Raw genomic sequence first — 25,915 nt, 5'->3', positions numbered from 1 at the left:
ACTCGAGTAGCTGGCTAGCCGACGACGCGATGCAATCGCAGCTATGCAGCTCTCTGTAGTTACACCTTATTATAACCAGGCACATAATAAAAAGTTCACAAGACGCGGAACGTTGAGCGTGACGTTCGCACGGGTTGGAGGATCCCACGACGTACGTACCTACCTACCTACGTACCATAAGCTAACGGCAGCTGCCGCATGCGAGGGGCAAATTTGCAGCGTCGATCGGCAGAGAACGTGATAAGACGGGGAAGAGCGGCATTGTTCTTCCAACGACCGGGATGTTCGACGAGACTACCGGTCAGTTCTACAACGCACCTACGTTCGTCAATAAAGTGTACTCGATCGAACCGTCGTCGATTATCGACCATCCGCAGTCAAACGGAGAGGTGAAAATTTCCAATGACGGTATACACGAGCAAATGATGATATTTGTTAAAATGAAACGTCGACAGCGGTAAAATAGACAGAGGGCGCATTCTCGCATACCGAAGAGTTTCAATTAGTTCTTCGACCGCTCGTATAATCCAAATTGGCTGCAGTAAACAGAAAGCATTGTTCACCTCAAAGCCGTAGTTGTGCGCTGAAATAACGAGATGGATAAAAAGAGAGAGATTAAAAAGGTGAATAGAAACACGCGCGAGCGATGCTTCCCGAGAAGGTGCGAGACATACCCACGTAGTACTTATATCGTGTGCTCGGGATACGGTACTAATTACGAGAGCCGCGTGTGAACGAATAGTAGAAAGGAGCTGCGCATCGTCATCGTGTACACAATTCCATTTCCCACATTTCGCATTATACAACGTCAGGCAGGAAACACCCGTCGCGCCCTGTAGGTTCCTTACCTCCTAGTTTCGTTTCTTTCCCTACTGTTCATACCTGCGATAAGGAAGAAAAAAGCCATCCCAGCGGTGCGGGTGGTTGAACCGTGCACAGCGCCAATGACTAACAATAAGTTGTTGTGAACCTACCGTTGTATAATGCGTTCACATCTTACCATACCGCTCATTAGTCGCGTAATATCTCGTGAAGTTCAGAATAATGTTCGTGAAACGCATCTCCCGCGTCTCCGTGACGTTGCAGCAGCTGCGGCCTACCCACTTCCGAAAACGCAAAAAAATATCGAGGATCGAACCTTTGCCTACGTACACAACGGAATTCACCTGCGTCCATAGGATTAGTTCACGGTACCGGGTAAAGGTGAATGCTCAATATGTCAAAGTGTACGCGTTACGTAAGTACATTTAACTCCGACTCGCACGTAATCTCCTTGTTTGCACGTGCCGTTGCGGGAGTCGATCGTCAAAGGGTAAACCGCTTCTGCCCCTCCTTCCTATCCCACCTTCGAAATGCTAAGGAACGTTAGCTACCGGTCATCAATGAGCTTATTCGACGGTACAGGACCCTCGATAGGACCATTACTGCCGTTAGGTCACGTACCGATGCATTGGCGAGCCCGTATAATATTCTACAAACGAGTCCTCCAGAATTTCATCTCGTGAAGCCAGCCGGGGGATTCAGCTACATCGGCATTACTGTCCTGTGATTATACTTCTACCGTAGTGGACCGGAGTGTGACCATTCGTTCGAAGCGTTTGCGATGCGTTTGCGATGCGTTTGGGTCAGTAGTAGTTACGAATATAAAATGACTTCCGGTGGTAATAGCTGCAGCTGGTAGACCGACGATGCAGTTGGCATCGTACGCGTATGAGCGAGTCATACGACTCGCGAGTCGTGGGTTGTGTCCTCGACTGATGTGAGTTACACTTTATGCACCGGGAACATAGCGTATGTACACATTCCCATACGTGTTTGCCCGGCAACATCGGCGGATTCCATTTATCCCTTAACCCTTTCGCACACTGGCTTAAAATTAAACTCCGACAAACTCCACATTCAAATCCTACGGGGCTTACGCGATTCGGATTGGCATGTTTTATGTACTAATTCTTTCGGTAGTTGGCAAAGTGTAATTCCTACAAACACACAGATTCGAGGTCTTGATGATCCAACTCCCGCGATTTGTCCCTCAATCGGTGTATGCAATTCGATATGTCAGATCCAATCGCGATATGAATGAAATAGAGAAGCTGCGGGTCTGGAATGGAAAGAAGAGAGTACGTCGGGTGAGGGAGGGATGAAGAAGGGGTGGAAATGTTGGAAGGAAGTAGGTTAAGCCGCAGTTCGATGGGTAATATGATTATTCTGCTCTGGTGGATGGTCCGACGCAGTGTGAAAAACTTTAGAAGTTGCCCGCGCGGGCGAACATACCACTCCAAGATAATGAAACGTTCCACAAGTTGTCGAGAGCGACCCCCGCCTCCACCTCCACCACCTCCACCTCCACCTCTACCTACTTCCTTCCGCACCTCTGGCATTTCTATCCAGCTTCTTTCGCAGTACCACGAGCACCGTTTGCGGATGGATGGGATCCACAAGACCTGCCACTCGTATCTCAATAATATGGATACATTTCGCGAGTTTTCGTTACCTTCGTCGTCGACGACTGCCCGCTCTAAGGACCGCGGTACGCCTACAAAAAATTACCTACCCGCCAATACCAATTTCCCAACACTATCGATGGACGTGTAAATTATTATGTATTCCGACTGTCGCCATGAGCGGTTTTTACCGACCAACTTGTGAAATACTACCAACGACGATACCATTTACCTCACCTCTCATCTTTGTCTTTTCGTTATGATCGGAGTATTTTCGGGATCATCAATTATCGGTTAAAAAGATACTACTGCGTTAATCTGCACACTAAACAATGAAACGCATCAACGGCACATATCTGTGGCAGATTTATTTCACGTACGAGAATTCTCTATGAGTGGAATATCGTATCACACAGCCCATCCGCGATCACGTATTCAGAAACTATACATCCAAACAGCAGCAACGGTAACAATAACAACGATTTATAAAGCGAAATAGAATTAATGGTAATACCAACCGGTGCATACAAATTACAAACCCCATACACTCAGCAGATCGAAACGGCGTGTCCGCGAGAAGAGAGAGTAAGACCAGTAATTTGGACACATTGTTACGCTCTTTTTTTATACATTATCACGTTAGCAATTCGGCTTCAATAATGGCGGATGAGTGGGAAAATAGCTTGAAAGACAATAAGAAAGAGTCGTGAATGACGCTTAGAATGTACACCTGAGAATTTCTACGGAGACGATCTCTGTGAGAATCCTAAGAAATTTAACTATCCACGCAACTCCACGGTCAATGATATCCCACAAGTTGTTGACTATCGCATTACTGAACTATTGTCGGGGAAATAAAAAAAAAAATGCATGCATTTCTCCATGCGTGAATTGCACACGGGAACACATGGCAATTTGATCTGACGATGACACGAGTCCGATACGTTGCCTCATCGCGTTATCGTCCACCCGAAACATACCGCACTCGCCTTTATAATGACAGAAACCGATTCCAGTTATTCCAAAGATTCCAAATTCGATTCGATCTGACTGATTCGATCAATTTTACAGATAGACCAATTTGGTTGGCGAATTTAGATTTCTGAGATCAAAATACATCGGAATAACTTGTGAAACTATTTTGGATTTTGCATCTGATTTTTTTTTTTTTTTTTCCAAGAGTACTTTTAAAAATCGAACTTTTGGAAAAAGACCCGATTAGTCAAATCTTGAGAAAGTTATGGTTGTTTAGAAAAGAGGGGCCTTTTTTCCAACTTTTCGTCGTCAGGGCGAATCGGGTTTTGCCGACGTCTGTATGTATCCGGTTCACACGATGTGATGTCCGTTGGGTGCTTGTTAGCAAACGCGGATCAGACATCGGATGGAATCGTAAGGCCGTGATCGTCGTTGAGAAATGTCTAATGAGACCAAGTTGAGATCGCCTCGATATTGGTCATTTGTTGATCTCCGTTACACCAGAAGCTTCCAGTGTAAATACACTTGTACACGGTGAATCCTTCATCGTCTTTTCTCAAAATCATCACGATTGATCGCGATTCGAAGCAAATTGTGGTTCATAAAACTATAACATTGTTCACTTTTATTCACGTTGTCAGATTCTGCTGGTTTGCTTGTCTTTGCAACGCTGTCATTGAAGAATTCTTTGTTGCACCCCACATCGTGGAAATCGACTCTGCAAGGCAATTAATAGATATAACCTGGTGAACGAAACATCGATGTGGGAATTATACGTGGCTCGGTCAATATTGCGAATAACACAAATGTGCGGTAAACCTTGCCTAATGCTGGCGTACAACTGTGGTAAATGACGAGGTATGAGGATGAGTATTTAATACATATTGCAACGGTATGAAACGCGAGGGAGAAGAACATATTACAAAAAAAATAGATAATTTTGGAAAGGAAGTGCGGAAATATTCGATTTCGATATGCGCTGCATTCATCACTGGCCTCCTCACTTTCGCGGCACGAAGGCACGACAATTCATCGATGCGATAATGAGCGTGACACAATGAGGAGATTTTTGTCTAAACAGCGGATAAATGGAGGGAGAATACGAGAATCGGTATCCTCTGGGTCTTTGAAAAACAAGAAGGCTGTGGAGAATTGATCGGTATGACTGACGCGTTGAACCAGCTCAGTGTCAGTTAAGCGGTGGGGTTCGAGTACAACGAATAATTTCGTTACGTCACGGTGTGTCAAAGCTGAAAATGGGGTGGACAGCATTAATCACCCGCATCAATCCATGAATAGGTGTACAGTCCAATGATGATATGTTTATACTTCGGGCAGAGTATACACTGTACAGACACGAGGTGGAGGTAGATAACGGGAGAAATGGAAAGGTGTGCGGTCCGGACAGAGACAAAGACACACGTCGGACAAACGAGGACACACCCAAATATAATATAACAGCAGCAGCAGCAGCAGCGGCAGCGGTAGCGGTAGCGGTAGCTGCGACGAAACAGGGCTCGGCGATGCATTCGATTTGTAATAGCTACGCGTCAGTCGGGCATTAGTCACAGCGGTCACCCAGCTGCCAGTGATTGAGGGCCGAGTATAAACCCTAATTATGCACATTTGCGTGCCCATAGTTACATGTGCCTACGAGGCACCTCTGAATTTCGAGAGACGTAATCGTGTCACTTTTCCTGGCATTTATACGCTTATAATATGGAACTACGTCAAGTTGGATACCACAATAATTCGGACACACCAACAAGTAGTTTCCGAATCGTTCGATAACTCTCAGGTGAGCGGAAATAAAACTATTATTTTTCGCTCCGCGATCGAACGACCGTTGGCCAGTGCACGTGGTGGTAAGCGTACGAACGGGTGGACGGAACGACACCGTGGTGTCCGGTGATAAAAAATTGAAAACTACATCGGAAAATGGGAAGCAACGTTTAGAAGTTCCGTTCGAAAACAAACGTGACAATGATCGGAGTGAGAGCCAAGAGTAGAATAAACGCGGGTTTCCCGTACGTTACAATAAACGAACAATGATTTTGTTTGGTCTTTTTTTCCGTCTCTTTTTTTTTTTTTTTTTAATCTATTCCTGTTCTTATTTCGCTCCTCCGATGTCTCTTGTTACTTCGATAAGCTCGCGAAACGGAAGCACAGATCGTGAGCACAATCGGAACACTTGTTTGTGCTCACCTTCGACATCCGTTCCCACGAAATTCAACCACTTTCAGAGGCTACCGTATCTTCGAAAGATGAAGGGACGCGGACGTTCCGTGATACTTTTAAATAATTTATTCCTCCATCGTATTTGATACAAATCTAAAAAATGGCCGATCCCGAATTACAATCAACGGGTATTCTGCCTCGTTCTTTGAATAAGTGCACTCGAGCTTGTACGGGTCGTGCTTTTCAAGCTCACCCGAGAGGATAGTTTCGTAGCCAAGGGATATTGGGAATCCGAATCACGATCGAGAAGGAGGCGAGGACCTCGACGGGAGGCCAGACCAGACCTTTCCTTGATTGGATAAAGAGCAGTGGTTGTAGGCCAGGATCAGAGATGGCGTACGAGGATATAAACCATTCGAAAGGGAAATTGTCACGAAATGAAAAAAGTAAAATATCTAGGTGAAATCACGAGTTGTCCAGGAGTTCGATTCATCGTTGATTGAAATTTCATCGTATGGCACCGAGGTCACGGTCAGTTTCGAGTCACGACTTGGATTAGAATTCGACATAAATGCACCAAGCCACGATAAAAAGAAATCCCCCCTTATTGTCGTATACTTCCTTCGACCCTTTGAACGATTTCTCATCATCCCGATCAAGAGGAAGCCGTTGATTGATCGGTGCGATGTTTCGGACGACTCGTATCGGAGCGCCGCTTCCCTACTTATTGTTAATCGAGGGCCACTGCAGATACGCCGATGGAGAAATTTCCAAGTTTGCAGAAAATGTCTAGGCGCACAACGGAGTGGTTGTAAATCGGAAGCGGGACAACGCGCCGGTGCACTCTGCACTCTCGATCGGCGACCGCCAACTGCGAACTCGTCGAACTTTCGATCGAATCAGCCCGACGACTGATCGACTAAAAAATATCTCACCGTATGCCTAAATTGCACACATGTACTATGAAAGGTGCAACAACGCAAACCTGCACCCATACTTTAGCTAATTGATTTTTCGTGCGTAACGGTTGAAATTTAATTAAATTTGTGCTAATTGAAACGTTGGTCACGGCTCGGCTGGTTGAAGGTATGGGAGCGGTATAATATTTATCGCGTGATGCGAAAGTACGAGGGTAAAGTCGTGTAGGAGAAATTCTAAATCGCAACGTGAAATAAATACCCGGGAAAAAAAACAATTAAATTGAATTATGAAAACTTCTCCGCGTTAATAAAATTATGCAGCTATAATAAGTCCGACAATTTTTCAACGTTCCAGCAATAGGTGGGTAGGTGGGCAAGTATTCGGTGAAGAATTCAAAAATGGAGCCGAACAATCCGTCCTTTTCAACTTCACTGGTCATTTTACGTAAAGAGAGCCCCATTCCCCGCTCCAGGCGGTACGGGGCATCGGGTATTGCCGCACGTAAAATAGTCGAGAGAAAAAGGAATTAAAGAGAAAAAATCACACGCGCGATTACTCCGGAGCATTCTACCGTTGCAGTTACCGCACGATTGAATAATCAGTCGAATCAACGGTTTTTCTCTTCTGACACCAAATTCATCCGTCACTAGCAATTTATGCTCCAGAATTGATCGAAAGGCATATCAATAGAACGCGCGAACGTACAAACGAGAGCGTATAGAAGTGAATACCCTACACGGAAGAGCAAAATGCGTGTGGAAGATGTACGCGAATTCAAGTAGACGATATAACGATGAAAAGCACGACTGTACTTTTTTTACTTCAACGAAAGGAATGACGATGTTATATGCGCACAGTCAAATATTAAAATCCCTTAATAATCTGACGGAGATGGTTGAAAGCTGCTTCTGAAGTTATACAGCAAACAGATTTAATCCTCTTAACAGCGAGGGACGACAAATTATTGTCAACCACCCTGCCGCTATTGCAAGAGAAAAAGCGGCTGCTGCTGAGGGAAGCGGAACAACGGCAAATATCAATTAATTAATATGACGATTTTCAATGTAATCTCGATGAGCCGATGACTCTCGCAGGCGAATACTTTCGCAGTGTTGCGGGGTGTTCATATTCCCGGGGTGTAATCTTGATCCAGCGAATCCTAGATTTACGTAGAGTCTACCTGTACGTCGGCTGCGGAGTGAGGGGACGGTATCGGTGTAACGCGGTAACACGGGAAGGGAACACCGGGGTCGGATCGGGGTCCGTAAGCGCGGAAACCGTACTGTGTCTAAAAGCGTCCGCGGTTTAATACGTTTAATGGGTTCTCGATATAATTTCGCGAGCGCGAGGTAGTTCTACCAATAATATAACCGCGAATGGCCCGTTGTTAATGACGTTACATAGGGACACGTAGCTATTAAAGTGGTTCTAATTAAAGCATATTACACGAAGAGGACGGCCCAAACTTGTATACAATAATTTAATGGCGCCAGGAGAGATATCGATACAGTGGGCATACGTGTAGTCTGTCCGAAAAGACGCGAATCATCCGTCTGCTGTAGAGGATAAACGAAGAAATTATGGAAACGCAGAAATTACGCGCCAGCAGCGTTAACGGCGGCAGCTTTCTTCGCGTATTAGATCTAATTGAATATTTCACATTCGCAGACATCTGGCCCGCGCGGGGCGCAGAAGAGCTTCGTTTCCATTCCTTATCCTCTTCTATCGCCCCTAATGCCACTCGTAACGTCCGCTCTCTCCATAGCTGCTCGAAAAATACCATCAACTGGAAGCGAGATCCTAATAACGGGAAAAAACATTCGAATACATTAAACTTATTACAGAGGCTGCGTACTACTCGATACCGTGAGAGCGAAAGCTTTCAAAATCTTCGTTTCATCGCAACAAAGAAGCCACGTGGAGCAGCTCCATCTACCACATAGCTCATAACGGCCGGGCCTTTTGAAAGAAGAGCAGCTTTTATCCGCATTCGCCGATTCTTGAATCCGCCGATGCATATAACGGACGTACAGTCGTACGGGTCCGGGGTATCGGGGATACACTCGGACAACGCTGAGATAGCTAACCAAACGAGAAATGGCGCAGGGCTTACACCGATCGGTGGCTCAATTACGGATGGACGGATCGACCGGAGCGGCTCGAGTTCCGATGCCGAGTTTGAATACATCTTTCCGAGGGAACGAAGCGGAGCCAAAGCTTTCACACGGGGCAATAATACAGGTTTCATTCAACGCTCGGGCGGATACGTTACATCCGTTACTCCGAGTTGGAATCACCGTCACCGAGTAGCCACCCAAAGACGATCGGGACCGACCGTACGAGGCGATTTGCAAAAGCCTGCCGCCGCGCGTCAATCGCAACCTGCGGGTTTGCGCGATGCGGTTGACCATGGAAAGAACGAATTCAAAGAGGGGAGACAAAATAAAATGCACGCGTGCAGTCCAGTGTCGGTGAAGAAATTGTAAATTGAAGAGGGGCACCAAGTCGCCTACCAGGTTTGTTAATCGCATTTCATTCCGTCAGTTGGGCAAATAACGTCAAATTATTGTCGCCGCACCGAACAGTAACGCAGGACCGACGCTGCCTTCCGACGACATCCACTTTCGCTGGTGTAATCGCACAAGCCGTACGTACGTACGTACGTATGTGCGTACAACAGCAGCAGCCTCCACCGTTACGGTAGCAGAATTCAACGAGGGCGCGATATAATCCCCGAGACGAAGCAACGAAGTGAGTTATGCCTAGTGCACGAAACATGTGCCTATACGGTTATCGTACATCGTGTCGATGATTCGAGCGGAAATCTTGCGTGAGTCAGCCGCACCAAACTGCACTTCCCCGTTGCGCGTGTGAACGACGACGTAGTTACGGCGACGCGAGCGATCCAGACACGGAGGATCATAGAGAAGCCGTAGTTCGACTCTGCGGTAGGTGCTCGCGTACCTGTGCGGGTAAGATAGGTTGCAGAGAATCTACTGGCAAAAGAAGATACGTACTGCTCTCGAAGCATTTCTGTTCTCGCGTACCGGACACTGGTTCACCTTGGACGACGATTGTAGCGAAGCCAATACCTGGTCTCTTCCTCCGCTTTTTGAACCCAGGCTTGCCCGCCCATGACCGCGGCGCGGTAGAAGCCCGCAACGTCGACGGTGGACAACCTCCGCAGGCATCGAGAGCGAGTGCATCGTACGGTTCCGTCGCCTCTCACCCGTCATTACCTTCTCGATGATTTTATTGATCCTCGTCAGAAGTGTATACGGAGCATTTCGGACGCGCGATGTCACCGTCCATAGGTGAATCACTCGCGGTAATCGCCTCTTCCCGTCTCGATAAGACAACGTCGAAGCCCAGCTGTCTCTCTAGCGATCCCCTTCTTCCTCTCTCACTCCGGTCGATGGCTTGGCCGGTCTCTCTCGTAGTCGGAGGTCCTTGCTCTTGGATTTCTCGAGCACGAGACAAGCTCGTAGAAAAATACGTGGATAGAGGCACACTTGTCTCTTGCGACATCCTCGCGTTCAGCTGAACCAGAGTTCACTACGACTGCCAAGTCCAAGATTACCGCGCTCCGGAGGAGCGACTAAATTTATTCATTATGTTATTTATTTAGTAAGTTTTTTTTCGCACCGACACGTTCGTTGAGTGGAGAGGAAACAGCTTCGCGATCGATGCGAATGCGCCAACGATATATGCAAACGAACGTACAGAATTCCAGTCTATCGGAGATACCCTATGAAATAGTCGGTAGTTCTGTTGGCGGTATAACATATGACCGTAAACGAAACGGTAATTAAATCATTTCGTAACGCAAAACGTACGCACTGATTTATCGTTTACCTCGTAAAAACCGAGAGGAGCGAAATATCGAAATTTCAGGGTGGCTGTTGATTCTATCCTTTGTATTCGACCATCGATACGTTGATGCAAAATTGTCACAGTCGTGAACAAGTGTGAAAAATTACAAGTCTGAGGACAGAAGAGAATTTAGAAATAAAAGATTAATGCACCACACGATCGTTGTACGATATAACGTAGTTTTCAAATCCAACGATTCCGCGTACGCGAGCGTGTATTACAACGGATGCCCTGAATATGAATCGATATGCATAATGCTACTTCAGATGACGAGTCGATTGCATACAGAAGCAGGTACATAATAAAACGAGACGGATCACAGGCGTGTTTACCGCAACCTTGTCCATTAGTTGCACCGGTTGAGTCCGTTGTAAATGTAACGGTATACCAATCGAAAGCTCACGCGACTCAATTGCCTCGTATAACACTACCTACTCGTCATCGCGACATTTTCGAAAATTGCGGAATGAAAAGAATCGAAGCTATTTGCAGAAAAAGACAGAAAAGAAACGAATCGCTCGAAGCGATAGATAGCGGAAGCCCTTCCGTAGTATTTTCACGTTACAAACGATACGAAGAGCAAAAGCAGAATGCTTCGTATCTGCGGAACAACTGTGATACAGGTAGAATATTGTGAAAGTATACCGTACGATACGTAATAATTCTCAGCTCTGACGAAACGTCGAGTAACCGATATGGTAGGGGCCTGGCTACCGAGGCCTGAGGTCCAAAATTGATTCGACCGAGGCGTCGCTCCGAGGAAAAAGGAGAACGAAGTAACGAGAAAGGCAGGGAGTGGAGGAGAGAGTGGGGTGACATAAAAAGGAAACGAAAAGGTACCTCCTCTGGATGGACGTGGATGGTGCGGAGAAGCGTCAACTCGGAGCGACGCGATATAACCCCAGGATCAATTCACACCTGTAGCGTATCCAAGTGAAAACAAAGGGCGACGCCCGTCTTTCCATCTCCTAGCTTACCCACCGAAGACAGACCGAAAAGGTTCGGCGCGTCGGCTCAACTCTCGTCATCGCGGGATATGTCAGATGGCAACTGTGGCCCATCGTCTCTCCTCTGCTCCCCCTTGTTCTGCCCCTTTGCATCCGAACAGGGATCAGGAACGCGGCGGCACCTCAGGCCTCCTTTTGACCCTCTCGAGTTAAAGGGATCCTTCTCCCCTTACCTTCGTTTTTCACTCCCCTCGTTTTCTATTCTCTCACTCCTAGCGACCGTCAGACCCGTAACAGCGCCGCGTTTCAATCCACGAGTATAATCAAGGGGCTGTCGGAACGTTTTGTTTCTCAGTTTGTCTAACGAAATGCTAAAAATTATAAAGATATTCAATTGCGACAAGACTGGGGAAAACCTGGGCATCGTCGTTCCACGGACTTCACCTAAGCGCAGCGATCGGATCGGATGATTCGATGTCGTTCAATAATTTTTCCGGCAGATAAGATTAAATAAAACTACAATCCCGACACACATTTCTCAAGGATTACTCCGACGATGAATCGGCATGTTCGTACATTCTACGATCGGGGATTATGTTAGTTTTTCAATTTCATCCCTGTTTCGTAGATCTCGAGAAGTGGCCAGAGTCGGATCTATCAAACGAACGTTGGCGTACGACCGTTTTCATTATTTCGTACGTCTTTCGAGACTGACGATAAGCTACGCGCGTACACGCAGTTGAACACCAGTTATCGATGAATCGATGATGAATCGATGATCGATGCCGGTTGTTTTTGGTTTGACAAAACCTAGGTACGTTCGTAACGGAGGCAGGAATCGATCGAATCGAGTTTGGCTATCTTCGGAAGAGCGTTGCGGTATCAAATTCGCTCGTTACCGCCGCTAGGAGTTATGGATTTGAAATAATAGTGTCGTAACCGCGCCCTAAGGACGCGCGCACGAAGCCCGGGAAAGTGAACCGACCACGTTCCATCCCTACCCAGCGTCCTCGAGTCCCTCGCGTCTCCCTCCCGTCTCCCTCTCCCCCCTGTTCCCGCGGACGCCCGTGCAAGCGAGGAGCGGCTGCTACGTGCGAGCTGTATACGTATGCGATGACCCGCGCGCAGCTCGGCGCAACGCTTCCCGCGCGAGATGCGGGAGAGGGAGAAACCGAGTTACCTGTACCTACGCATTACCGGAGTAACGCACGTCGTCGCGGCGGCGAGAAGACCGGTACCCACGTGGAGCGGACTCGAGAAGACGAGATAAATCATTACAAAGTACGCTGCCAATGTTACGCCACCGTCATTTTTACGAGAGCCTCTACTCCGCCGACGACGCGCAACACCCCACACGATTCAATAATATCAACACGGAGGACCGAGGCACGCGTACAACTCCGTATTTACAAACACCGAGGACCGAGGACTCTGGTATAAGAGCGACCGAAGAGTTACGCGGTCGAAGAATATACCTATACCTAACGTCGTATTCTTGCGTTTCGTGATCGATGTCATTTCGTGTAAATGACGCACGCCACCGCGGCTGATGGGAATTCTCATTCCGTCGCTCGCGGAGTTGCTTGGCCTCGCTTCGCTTGATCTTCCTGTGCAAAACTTATTCGACAGAACGACGAGATGGAGAAGCGATCGAACCGCTACGGACCAGGATCACACGGTTTTTCATCGAAATCTTTCCAGACCTAGCGGAGCGGGTAGAGCGGTATTATTTGACCCACGCGATACGTGGCGTACACCGCACACGTGCGCACACGCGAGATTGAGCAACGATGTACTCAACGCGGCTGATTAAAACTGTAATCGGAGTCCATTGTTCTCGATCGCTTTCCATCGTGCGTACTGGCATCGAGTAATCCAATTACAGGTGCAGACAAAGATATGCGAAGAGTGCAACTATCTCTGAATTCAAATCATGAAAATCCATTTGAAGCTTTGGGAAAACGGCCTTTGATCGCCACTGCACAAATATCATCCTGCAGAAAACGGTCCGGCGAACATTGTTTTGCTGCAACGCGATAGACGCGATTACACGATGACGATAGCAGCGGTATGAACGTTATAATAACAAGAACAACAACAACAACAACAACAACAGTAACAATGAAGACGACAAAAATGGACACAGGGGGATAACCCAATATACATAGTACCTTGCAAGAAAGAAATAAAATGGAGCGCATCTCTCTACGTTGATGTATACCTGCTAACCGGCCGCGGATAGTGTGAAATCTTGTGATATTTTTAGGGGCGTTTCCACTCTACCTTGCGGTCACCACGGTCAAAAATCTCCTCCGATCCTCCTTTATTTTCATTTTTCCCAGGCTCGAAGATTTTCTACGGTTGCCCTCTCTCCCCTCCCCCCTAACCCCGCTCCCTCTCCTCTGCCGATAAGTCTAGGGTTCTACGAGTCGGATCCCGAAATCAGCGTGGGGTGCAGCGGGCACATTTCGAATCCACCGAAATTCCAACATTCCAGATGTAGACGGAGATGGATCTCGGGGCTCGGAGCCTATTTACCGAGAAAAGGGAGTTGCGAACTTTTTTTCTTCTTCGATTTTTCCGTCGACTTGCCCAATGAAATAATTTCAGGTATAACTCGATAGATGGAAAAACTTTCGTTACCATGAAAGCAACAAAAAGAACGCCCCGTGGATAGAGAGCTCGATCGAGAGACGACTCGGCAGAGTACGTGTCTGCAGAAGAGAACGGGACGGACACCGAAACTAACTGCGGGAGCTGAAAAGCTCTGTAGGACGAGCCATTTTATCGCGTACCAAGAGACTCGGTTCGTCCTATACGTTAAACCTTTCTATAATTTCATTCGGACGGTTATCGGTCTTGCGCGCGAACTCGATCGTTCAGGGGGGGTCTTACGAATGAACCGAGAAGAATGTATTTCTCATTTCTACGATACTAGTATACGTACAGTTATCGATGTCATGAATACCCCTCAGCGAAATAAGGGATGAAAAATCACCAATCGCCAATGAACGATGAAAATTGAGAAATAAGAAAAATTGAAGAATTCAACTCCAACCGGCCTATATGTACGTACTTCGATCGATGAATCGGTCATCCGCGGATTGAAGAAGAAAAAAAAAAAGAAACGCCGTTATGTAATTTGTAATTTTCAAATAATTGCCATACCGATAAAAGTCTCACGGTTAATCGCATTTATGAAAAAGCACTACCGACGGTGCATCGTAATGTAATAATGTGAAGTGAGATCAAAGCAGGGCGAAACGAACGCTCCACTTCAAGTCCATACCGCGGATACGCGTTGCATGCAGAAATACTTATAGTATAACAGCTGTACGCGTAGGTTGGGTATACAGGTTGATTTGTGAAAAATTTCGACAGTCGGGCTACAACAGTGCAGGCTGTCGGTGTCGATGCGTCAGAATTGCCTCAAAACTCAATCTCGATAAACAAAAATCGACATCGCGCGTGTATCGAATCTCTACTGATTTTGAACGCTCCTACGGATGCGAAAATAGAAAAAGCAAAGGATTGTACGGTATCGTGGGTAAAACGTGTTCCGCTGGTGGTGTCCACCTCGATTACGCATACATCGTACGTGCGATCGGACATTTGCATCGTTCAAGTTCGGTCACGCGATCATATTTCTCTCGTCTTTGTACCCGCGTATCTCATCTCCTCTCTTAAATATCACCGATGCAATGCCGACGCATAACCAGAGAGCGAAGTGTATCGCATCGAATCGGATCGGATTTTATCCGAGGTTGATCAAGCACCGCTCATTGTCAGCCACCTTCCGATACTCTTCCGTTTCGCTCGGTGATTCAACGCCCGTCGATGACCCGAGACATTACCCACGTGTGCGTGGAATTGGACCGGAATAGAAGTGAAGTAGATGTGAATCGAGATGGAAATGTCCGTGAAATCCTTGAAAAATTTTAACAATGTTCGGCATACTTTGTGTGTTTTTAGCAGACCGTAGGGCCAGCTGAAATCGGAAAGTCGATTTCGGAAACATGACCTGGTTCTGGGCATAGGTTCGACCCTGCACGTAACTCCTTTCAATTAACCAATTATTCAATTACCGTCGCCTTGTCGTTAGTCAGCCCCATCGGGCTAATGGGAATCCTTTCGTTCGGCTGCCTCGCTCGTTAAATAAGACAACGTCGAGACCAAAAGTAAGACGTGACGTTGGAAACGGAAGTCCTATGGTCCCCGCGACTACGCGCGATACGTCATCTTACCATCTCTTACTTAAAACCGGACGATTTGCATCTTTTGAAATTGTTCGTTACATTTTCTATTCTCACAATCGTGAACTTTGCCGCCGCGATCGTTGGAAACGGGTCACCCGATAACGCCTCATCTCTGATGGAAATTAAAGAGGAATAGAAAAATTATAATCTCGGGTCAGTTCTCATCCGATGGAAACACGAACGATCGTGTCACACTTGTTTACAACCGCGTTGGGGAAAGAGGGAGGGGGAGAGGGAGAGAGAGAGAGAGAGAGCAGCAGCAGCAGCGCGTGTGTCCAAGATAATACGTCGACTAGCATTTTTAAAGGGGTTACAGCCAATAGGAAGGAACAAATAAAAGAAGATACGTAGCGCTCTTACGCTTTCGGAGGGATCGACCGACTCGCGACGGAGAAAGAGGGTGCTCGGTGCCTAAAAAATATTAACGCGCGTACGTCAGACGCGTAGGTGCATAAATGCGTACGAATAGACACCGCACGCGCCCATGCGAAACACAGGATGCAGTCCACCGACGAGCGACGCTCCCGTTACATCCACGTCGGGGATGTCGTTTGTTCGATGAGACACGAATTCCCTGGCCGCGCAGGTTTTTTTCATTCTTCTCTCAACGTACGTACACACCTTGGTATTGTTTCCTCGTTTTTGGATCGATGGACGCATACTCGTATCTGCGATGAAATTTTCACATCGTTATACGAATGAGACCATTGTACGTGTGCGTACCTATGCATAGGCGTACGATGAGCCCGAATGAATATATGAGGGAAAGGGTAATTATTTGGTTAAAATTTGACACGCGCGTCTGATTGCGTGTACGAATGAATGTATATTTCACTAAGTACGATATGGTATATCCAGTTCGTATAATACGACGTGACAGCTTGTAATCGTGTGTGATTCATCCGTGCGTGAAACATCTCAATCAACATGCGCTGTAGAATGCGTCGTGCGTATCTAGAGGGTGAGTTTTTTACAGCGATCACCGCGATCATCCCCGAAACGGTAGATGACGATGACGTGGAAAAATGTTGCGGACAAAAGTTGTCGGATACCACAACGACGATATTATATCAGTTTTTGGGTCCGGGGCCGCTCTCCTGTTCTTCGTTAAAAATTACCGAGTTTTACTTGGAGTCACATTTTGTTTTCCGTCCTCGGCGTCGTTCGAAATTTTCTCGCGGAACGAGTAGCGATGCGTCAATTTTCGGGACAAATTTGAAATTCGTAACTTATCATACGACGATGTATCGTTCGACGTTGAAGAGTGTTTGAACATTCGTTTGCGTTGCTCTTTCAAAATTGCCAAGCGTTCAAGAATCACCGGCGATCAAAGTACCCGATTCACCGCACCGCGGAGAAGGGTTGCTCGGTTGGATTTCGTACGTCGCGCAGCTCTGAAAAAGGCCGATTTCGCGCGACATCCTGTGAATGCGTCGATTCTGCAGAGTAACTCGGATGAATACTGACATCTATTTTTTCCATCAACTTCGAGTGTCCTCGTGGAGGAAAAGTACAAACAGCTCGGTTTTCAACACATCAGCTGGGGAGTACGAATAAGCACCCGGGTACCGCGTGTTTCACATCAGCGAACAGGATCCGAAAGCATTTGCGAGGTGCGCGTAGATAAATAGCGTAGGGAACCGGTTGTACGATCTATCGATGGAAGCTCGGCGAACTCGGTCAGTTCGGTTTGAAATCCCGACTCGTGGGTACTTCGCGAATTGCGATCCATTCAGGAATATATCAACGTCTGCGCTATATGCGAGCCAAGCCGCTCGGCACTTTGACGGCTTTTGCGCAGGCTGTGCGCCCATACTTTTTCATTTCACTCCTTTTTTCTTCTAATTTTCCCATTGATCCGAATAACGCAAAGACAAACGGGCGCACGAGTATACCTGAAAATAAGAACCCTGGGTACGAGGTTGAATCCGGATCACGTATTTCCCGCGCGATGGGGCTACAGAAATCAGAAGTCGATTTCCCACCAGCCCCCCTGGATCGAAACGATCTCGTTCTAACGCGCCGCGTTACCAAATCTCGGTAGATATGACCCAGAAGGCGGTTCGTCGGTTATTTCTACCCGCGCATGTTTCGAATCGATCGACGACATAGTTCATGTGTATTATACAGAGCCGTCCTTCTTTCCGCGCGCTTCGTACGTACCTGCGTTTGAAACCTCGGCATTTAATCGCTCTTACCCACATATTACGGCTCGTTTAACCCTCGATTATTCAACGCCGGAGAGAGCCATAAGTAAACAAAGTCAAGCCCTGGAGCAGGAGGAGCTGAAGTAAGGGGAGCGTGGAAAATATATATACCTGCATTGTATTGGTCTATACACACGTAGACGTTTCCCGTCTCCTAAAAATTATGCAGCGGCAGTAATTAATTGATGCACATATTTTCCGGAGCTCGATGATGATAACGAAAGAAAAAGAAGAACAAAGTCGAGAGGAGACGAGCAAGGGGAAGGGAAATGAAAATTATACACCCGCATCGGTATCAAGCCCACGACTCTCCATCCTCTCGCACTCTCATTTCCACCCCGGACCCCGCTATGCGATGACTGAACCGTGTTGCTGGAATAACAGCCCCCGTCCCCTTCGGTGCGGCTCGTTTTCCCCCGGAGAAATGTGCATACTACGTGTGTCGTCGCTTATCGTATGCGTGACGTACCGTTGCGCGCGGAGCATGACGTATTAATAATTAGACTCAACCCCCCTTTTCGTTTATTATCGTTAATGATTTCATTGTCGTCATTTCGCACGCAATTATTCTCGACGAAATAAAATGACCGAGACCTTGGAATTCGAAATTTCGAGAGTGCGAAGCGTGTTACGCGCTCGTTATCGCATGCTATACATATATGTATATGTATATTACATTCGCCTGAGGCGCGCGCCCGTCGTGGAAAGAAGCTCCGTAGGACGAGCGTAAAGCAACAACGGCAAGGGGAGATCGTCCGTAAGCCGAGGAGCAGAAGAAGAAAAACTAGTTACATGTATACCTGAAAGGCAGGAGGGAGTCGGAATAGAGAGGAAGAAGCGTGGAAACCCACTCACAATCGGTTGAAACCTCCGGTCAAAGCTGGAAGGAGGCCTTTCGTAGGTACGGCAGGAATTCCAACGGGTCATTACGTCGAATAACAGACTTTTTCCTCTCAACGTCCGTTACCATCTTCTTCTTCTTCTCCTTCGTCTTCTTCTTCTTCTTCTTCTTCTTCTTCTTCTTCTTCTTCTTCTTCTTCGTCTTCTTCTCCTCCTTTTTCTCCTGTCCCTACTTCAATTCTGTAGCATCTGGGGCCACCTTTCGTTTCGTTTCATTTCGTCCGCATTCTCGTATTTTTCGCTCGCGGTGTACAGCTAATTTCACTCGCCGCAGATCAGCGATTTCAAGGTCAACGGTTCGGGGTACTGGAATATTATCGCTCCGAGCTTCCGACTCCTGCGTAGAAAACTCAATTTGTAAAAACCAAAACACGAGACGATACGTTGCGTTACGTGTCACGACCTCGACCGCTCGAGTTTCGCTATTCGTCCGCGCACCTACCAAAACATATTGTGCCAATTTTTCGAATGCCAGACATCGAACCTGCGGGGCACCCTGGGAAAAGGGGACCCGCGGAGCCGTTGCACCCTCGTAAATTGGAACTACGTTAAACGGAAAATGGAAATCAACCGCGAGAGAAATGGTCATTGTCGGCAGATAAAACGTCGAGGCTGTCACCTGCGGTATGTTTGGGAAATACACCGAAGCAAATAATCCGAAAGCTACACGGAGTGAAGCGATCGTAGAAGAGTCGTCGTCGTGCGCCATTGGCGAGACGGCGATTGACGGGGCGATTTTTAATTTCGATAAATACGAAAAAACACCGAACGAATGAATACCGTGGAAATGGTACCTCGGTGCACGTTTCACTCGTCACGGTGAACGGCAGTTCGCTGGATGCGGCCGCATCGGTAGCGGCACAACGGAGACTCGGCTTTCGGATGTTTTTCACGCGGTCTCGTTCCGAATCAGAAATCAAGAGAGCGTGCAACTGCATACGTGACCGCAATGCGACTGCAGGCACGCTTTGGAGTCACCGACAAACGCATGTAAAGTGAATCTCTGTCTCTTGCTAGGGCGTTTCCCGAATTTCCGTCCTCCGCTGCAACCGGAAAAATAGCAACCGCCACCGCCGCAGTTCCGCACAGCGGGCTGCAGCAATGCCCGAAATGAAAACAAGGTTTCTCCTTACCCCCTTTCAATTTTCCTGTTTTCATTATTTTTCACACCTTGTACGCCTACACGTGCATGCGGTGCAGATTGTACTCTTTGATCAAATTTCTCTACAAAGGGTTCCACGGAATTGGGGAACTGCGCTCTCCGATCGCTCCCTACACCCCTTTTATCGCGATAACGTAGCTTACATCCGGAGAATGATTTCCATTCGTCCGTCGTGTCTTTTATTTCGTTAAATCGCGTACACGTACCGACCAAGTTTGACCCGATGTATCCCGTGCACGATTACATCCCATGTCGGAATAATTGATGTTCGATTATTGTTTAGCGGAAAAAGCTTGGAAAAAAACTTTCGTACGATACCGCAGCTGAAAGAGACGCGCGGAGCAATAACCGGAATGGCGCTCCTATAGAACGAGTGTACGAGAAGCCGAATTGCCTTAAAAGAATATGCGCATTTCAATGCGATTACGTGATCGACCGATCGTCGTCCCTTCCACACGTGATACCAACACCGGATTACGTACTCATGCGCTGCGGTACAACAAGCGTGCGATCGAAGATTGCTTTTCGGTTGGACGAAAAATTAGAGAGCGAACGATTGCGTAGGTACACGATACGATAGCGGAATAAAATCGCGTCATGCTCGGTTGGTCGATCGCTGCTTTCAACGATACTGTACTTGTGTACGCGCGTACCACGTACGACCCGAATAAAGGGCCAGGAATTAAGATGCCTCCACGAGCACGACCTCCGAACCCGCAATGTCGTCGAAACGTCCGAGTTGCACTTTCTTCGTCGTCGTACCTCGTGCGATCCGGACATTGCATGAATCGGTGAAGTGGTGTCACTCGACGACAGACCTCCGCGGTCGCATAAATCTCGTCGAGTCTCTCCGGGATACACAGGTAATATAGTCGTTGAGAAGACGGTATTTAGCATCAGTTCGTACAGAGCCACCCGCGGACTTGAATTCGGTATAATGAACGTTCATAAACGTCGCTGAGGAGCTTACACGTACGTCGCAACTTAATTCTCTCTCCGCGCCGACGATGGAAGGTGGCTTCCCAAGTAAAGCTGTGCCGCCTGGAAACGAAACGAAACGCGTAGGTACGAAGTCGTACCGCGTACCGTTTCACGTGCGCTGTTCGTACGCGTATCCAGCGATATTCGCGCGATGACCGATTATATCCATTTTCGCATACCGCGAGTGGCTCGAGGTGACCAAATCGGTAGAAAATTTGGTTCCCTTGAGATTCGATGTAACGAATTTGAGGTAGTTAACGTTACCGGCTCCCAAGGACCATCCGCGTTTGCATTCGCGGTACATAACCCGCAACTAACGGCGACACAAGATGCTAGAAAATGTTTATTGATTGTAAATTTTCGTGAGATCTCGCTTCAAAATTTTTTCGTAGATTCGGGGATCATCGATCGTCGATAAAGTGTCGAAATAAGTAACAAAATAATACGATCATATTTATGGCGCGGTTTTTCGAATACAGATATTACGTGATTCAAGGTTGAAGCGGGTGAATTTCCGTTGGTAATTTACGCGAACCCGAGGGAGAGCGGAGCTCGCCGGAGTATCTCCTAGGAAATGATTCCTGGAACTCACCGGGTCCAGACTCATAGTCAGCCGACGCGGGGATACGCGCGTTGACGTGCAACATCGGGTATGGAGATGAGGCAGCTAGACACGCCCGACACCCTTTCGTTCAAGAGCCGTCCACCCGTCCACTGATTCGTTCTTTTTTTCTCCTTTTTTTTTTCGATTCGCACGCGAACCGCGCATACTTTCCGTAGGTCGACCGCCGCCACCCGGTTACGCGAGACGTGACCTATTGTCGAACATCTTTGATTATCTCGCGATTTTATGCGCGTACAGACGATATCCCCGCGCACGGCAGGACTTGGTTACGATTCGTTTGATACGTCGACGAAACAGCTGTATACCATGTACAGATGTACGTACGTTACCTGTGTAGTCGGCCGGAGAAGTTGGAAGTCAGCTCGAAACCGCAAGTGCGCTGAATATGCATGGGTGTGTTCGGTGTTCGGTGCTCGGTGTTCGCTGAATTAGGTTCCGGAAGTTACTCGCCCTGCGGAGAAGACTGCATCGACGAGGGATACGGAAGCGACGACGTACGAACACCGGAGGGAACCTTGTCGGGGGAGTGAGAAGGTCGTCCGCCATCTTTAGACAATACGCGGACTGCTCGGTCGGGGCGACATAAGGTATACGAATACGTACATACATATGCGGGTACGACGTGGAAATGTAGATACGTATCTGCGTAGGTATATGGATGTACGTACAAGTTGAGGGTATCAACGGAGTGTCGTACGGTATACGTCAACCGTCGGCTGTTACGTTACGAGCGATACTGTAAAAATGTCACTAATCGCACGACAGTGTTGACATTTTGAGAATTGTTGCCAAGATTTTGAAATTTTGAAATTTCAACGGCGACATAAAGAAGGGATGATCAGCCGTAATATAACGGAGCCGCGGTTTTCTCACCATTAGAATGAGTCGCTTCCACAACCCGTTCGACTTTCGCAAACATAAATGATGAAATTATTCCTTATTTCGATCGGCAGATGTCCATAACACAATCACGGTTATACATTGTTCTAAATACCTACAAAGTCAATTCGTCGTTTTTCGGAAGACCGTTCAATTCAATGAACCAAACTGGATCGAATCGATTCACATTTCTACGTCCGACCCACGCTGCACCATAAATTCCGAGTCATATTCGCATAGGTTTTGCAAGCTACGACACTACCGCTGCGTTAACGATCTATTCTCACGATGTGATTATTGCAAATGTTCGAAAGTTTCGACCGTGCGTCACTGCGTGCGAGATGACGAGGAAAACAAGAAGGACAAGATAAACGACGGAATGTTGAAATTGCACACGTGTGTATACTGCAGGCGAAATTTCGTGAGTAGAACTAATTTTTGGGGTAGATAGATATTTAATAGGAAATATATCGTATGTATACCTATGTACAAGATCGCGTGCTGATCTCGTTTCGAATGCCGCGGTAGCGTCCATTGACGAAAAAACGACGATCAATGGGGCTGACTAGAAACACGATACGAGAAATGAACGTGGGGCGCTGCGAACGATTGATGCTATTGCCTGGATAACTATACATACATATATGTATGCGTCGGTCGAGCGGGAGGCGCAGTTAATACCTACTTCTGATGTATAATTAAAAATATAAAATACTTCACTCGGTCGTGTTCGTCGTGGGAATGGTTCGGCGCGTGTAGATTATACAATATTTTCTTGCCGTACAGTTTCAGCTGCAATATCAATGCGACTGTGAATATGAATATGAATATGAATATGAATTTTTATTTTCAGTTTCGTATTCATTTTTTTCTCGTCTACCCCGAAGGCTCCGCATAGCCCGAAAATTGCACTTTAATAACAAGTTATAGGGAGTCAAACATATAGTACGGCTTTTATGCGCTCGTCTCGCGGCAGTTACCAACTGTATCAACGATACCGATCATCGGAATTAGTTCAATTTAAAAATCAGTCCAAACGAAACGACGTAACAAATCCATGTCTCCCAATGTTTCTGTTTCGATAATGGGAGAAAAATTAGTAACAATAATAATGTAAAAAAAAAAATACACAGCTGTATCCGTCTAACAAAACTAGCACACGAGATGTCAAACCTGCTTCGACGTCTACTCCGCGCGTCTTTCTGGTATGAATTTTGAAACGTTTAAAAAATATCCATGTAAATAACCTGTGACAGTTTTAATAGGCGCCATCGGCGAAAATTCCGTAGACACAGATGCCCGCAAATCGGGAGCTATGATATGCGACGATCGGCGTGCGGAGAGGGATTATAATTGCGGGCTTGCAATCAGCGATCCCAATATCGTTCGTTTCCGTAGGTACGAGTACCTACCTCTACACCGATGCCACCTGTATCAGCGATGATATTATAACCGATCCGATTGCTTTATTTATAGGATTTGCCGGGCGGTAATTCGATTGTCGTCCTGGATCGTGAGGCGAAAGGATTTATTGAAAATCCCGCGACGAGATGATCTCCGGCGTATTACAACAAATCCATATACTCCGGTACAGCTCTCTCTGACACCCAAATGATTCCGGAAAACGGTGTTTTTCTTTCCTTTTTTTTATGCAAGCGATTCTCGAAACACTGTTTTTTTTTTTTGGGGGGGGGGTTCGGGATATGCGCGCTGCGCCAATAAATATACATACACGTATTAAGAAGACTACGCAGGTGAGATAAATTCTGAACAAGCTGAAACGATGCAATTGAGTCAACGCGTGTTTCGGTATATTTTATAAAATATTCACTCTTATGCATTGCTATGTGGAGTGGATAACAGGTGCGAAAAACTTCGCCACGTACATCAATTCGTCCAAATCAATCGCCGCCAACAAGTCGTTTTTCAAGAATAACCGTGCTGTCGAATTCTCTGGACAAAAAAGGATCCAAATTAACACATTGGAGGTAGTGGGATCACTTGGTGGGCCATTTAAAAAAAAAAAAAAAAAAAAACTTAAGAATTTTGGCATGGCGATGTAACAATAGCCCACCAAGGACCACGTACTCCAATTTTACCTCTACCTATATTCGGTCCGATTTGAGACGAGCTCTTGGTAACGTTGAAATTATCGGGAGGAGGGTCGCTTGGATGAAATGGCGATGGAGAGGGGTCGATCTGATCACGAGTGCGCGTAATTACGGTAATGGATGTCGTTCGAGTCCTTAGCTAACAAATACTACGAGCATGAGATTCGTAATGCGATGACAAAACACAAGAGCTGGGCATTTACTTGAAGGGCTTTGCGACTGAGATATAATTCCAGTTTTGTCCAACCACGGAAATCGAAGAGCGACGAGGGCGGGCAGTGATGAGGGTGTATGAATGTATCATCGCTTTTTTTTTATCGTTGGTTCGGACCGATGCGTGCGTTACATCCACCGTTCTATATTGCTAGCCGAACCAAGAAAACGTCCGACGTGTTATACCGGCGAGTTATACAGCCAAACGTTCCACCTCTCGGTAATCACGGATTCCTCATAGCGGAGAAAAAAGGATCCGAATCAATCACTGTGCCGCGTACACACCTACATGTTACTTTGCATCGTGCAGAAGATTAAAAATAAAATAAATCAGTTAAACTTGAAAACAAAATTCAAAAGAAATTAGATGAAATTCGAAAATAAATAAAATAAAGAATTGGAGGTAGTGGGACTTGGCGGGCGTTTTAGAAAAAATAAAAAAAAAAAAAAAAAAAAAACAGAATACTTGATTTTGATTCAATTTCTTTTTCCCGTTTGATTTTCTTTTCAAATTTAACTAATTCATTTTTTTTTTCTCTGGCTTTCAGATTTTATATTCATTCGTTCGATAACTTCAGTCTCCTCTAGTAGTTTTATGCACGATGCAGGGTGACATGTAGTTATGTACTCGGCACAGTGATGAATTTAGATCCTTTTTCCTCCGATGAAATTAATTTTACGGTTATTCTTCTGAAACGATCTTTTGGTGGCGATTGTTTTGGAAAAGGTACCTAATGTACTTGGCGAAGTGTTTTGCACACACGCGATCTCGAAGCATCCCCAACCCACTGTCTCTCCTTCTTCAGGTTCTTGTTTCTTCTCCTTCCGTTTGATCCCTTTTTTCGTTCGCTTTTCCCGGAAGTACGCAATTTGTCGCGGGAAATCGTCTACGATTGTCCAACGGATCCATCGCGATTCGCGTTCGTTTCGATTTACTGAAAAATCCAAGTTCTCAGGTCCTCGCGTAAACCGTAAATACACATATATCGGTATCTTTTCATCGAGTGTTACGTAGTTCTTATCAACGGTAATGCCGGTTCCGTGTTCGTGCCTTTTCTGCTTCGCCCGGTTCATCCGAAATGATTCGCTACAGCTGTACTCGAGCACCAACTCGAATCGGCATCGAACGATCGCGATACCTACTACTTGCTGAAGAAATACTAAAGATAACTCATTATTACTCCGATCCGTAGGTGCGTTCAACATCCATCGCAGCACCGGTTGCGCATCGGTAACGAAATTT

At 46.6% G+C, this 25,915-nt stretch overlaps 1 protein-coding gene across 16 annotated transcripts in view; it reads right to left on the bottom strand.

Annotated features, from left to right (window-relative positions):
- The window catches only part of LOC105691495 (protein turtle), a 133,627-nt gene that overhangs the window by 107,231 nt on the left and 481 nt on the right, over positions 1 to 25,915 (bottom strand). The window lies entirely within an intron of this gene.

The sequence above is a fragment of the Athalia rosae genome, chromosome 2 (assembly GCF_917208135.1).
Source record: "Athalia rosae chromosome 2, iyAthRosa1.1, whole genome shotgun sequence".
Classification (NCBI taxonomy): Eukaryota; Metazoa; Arthropoda; class Insecta; order Hymenoptera; family Athaliidae; genus Athalia; species Athalia rosae.
The sequence above is the reverse complement of the archived record's forward strand: the minus strand, read 5'-3'. Positions and strand labels throughout refer to the sequence as shown.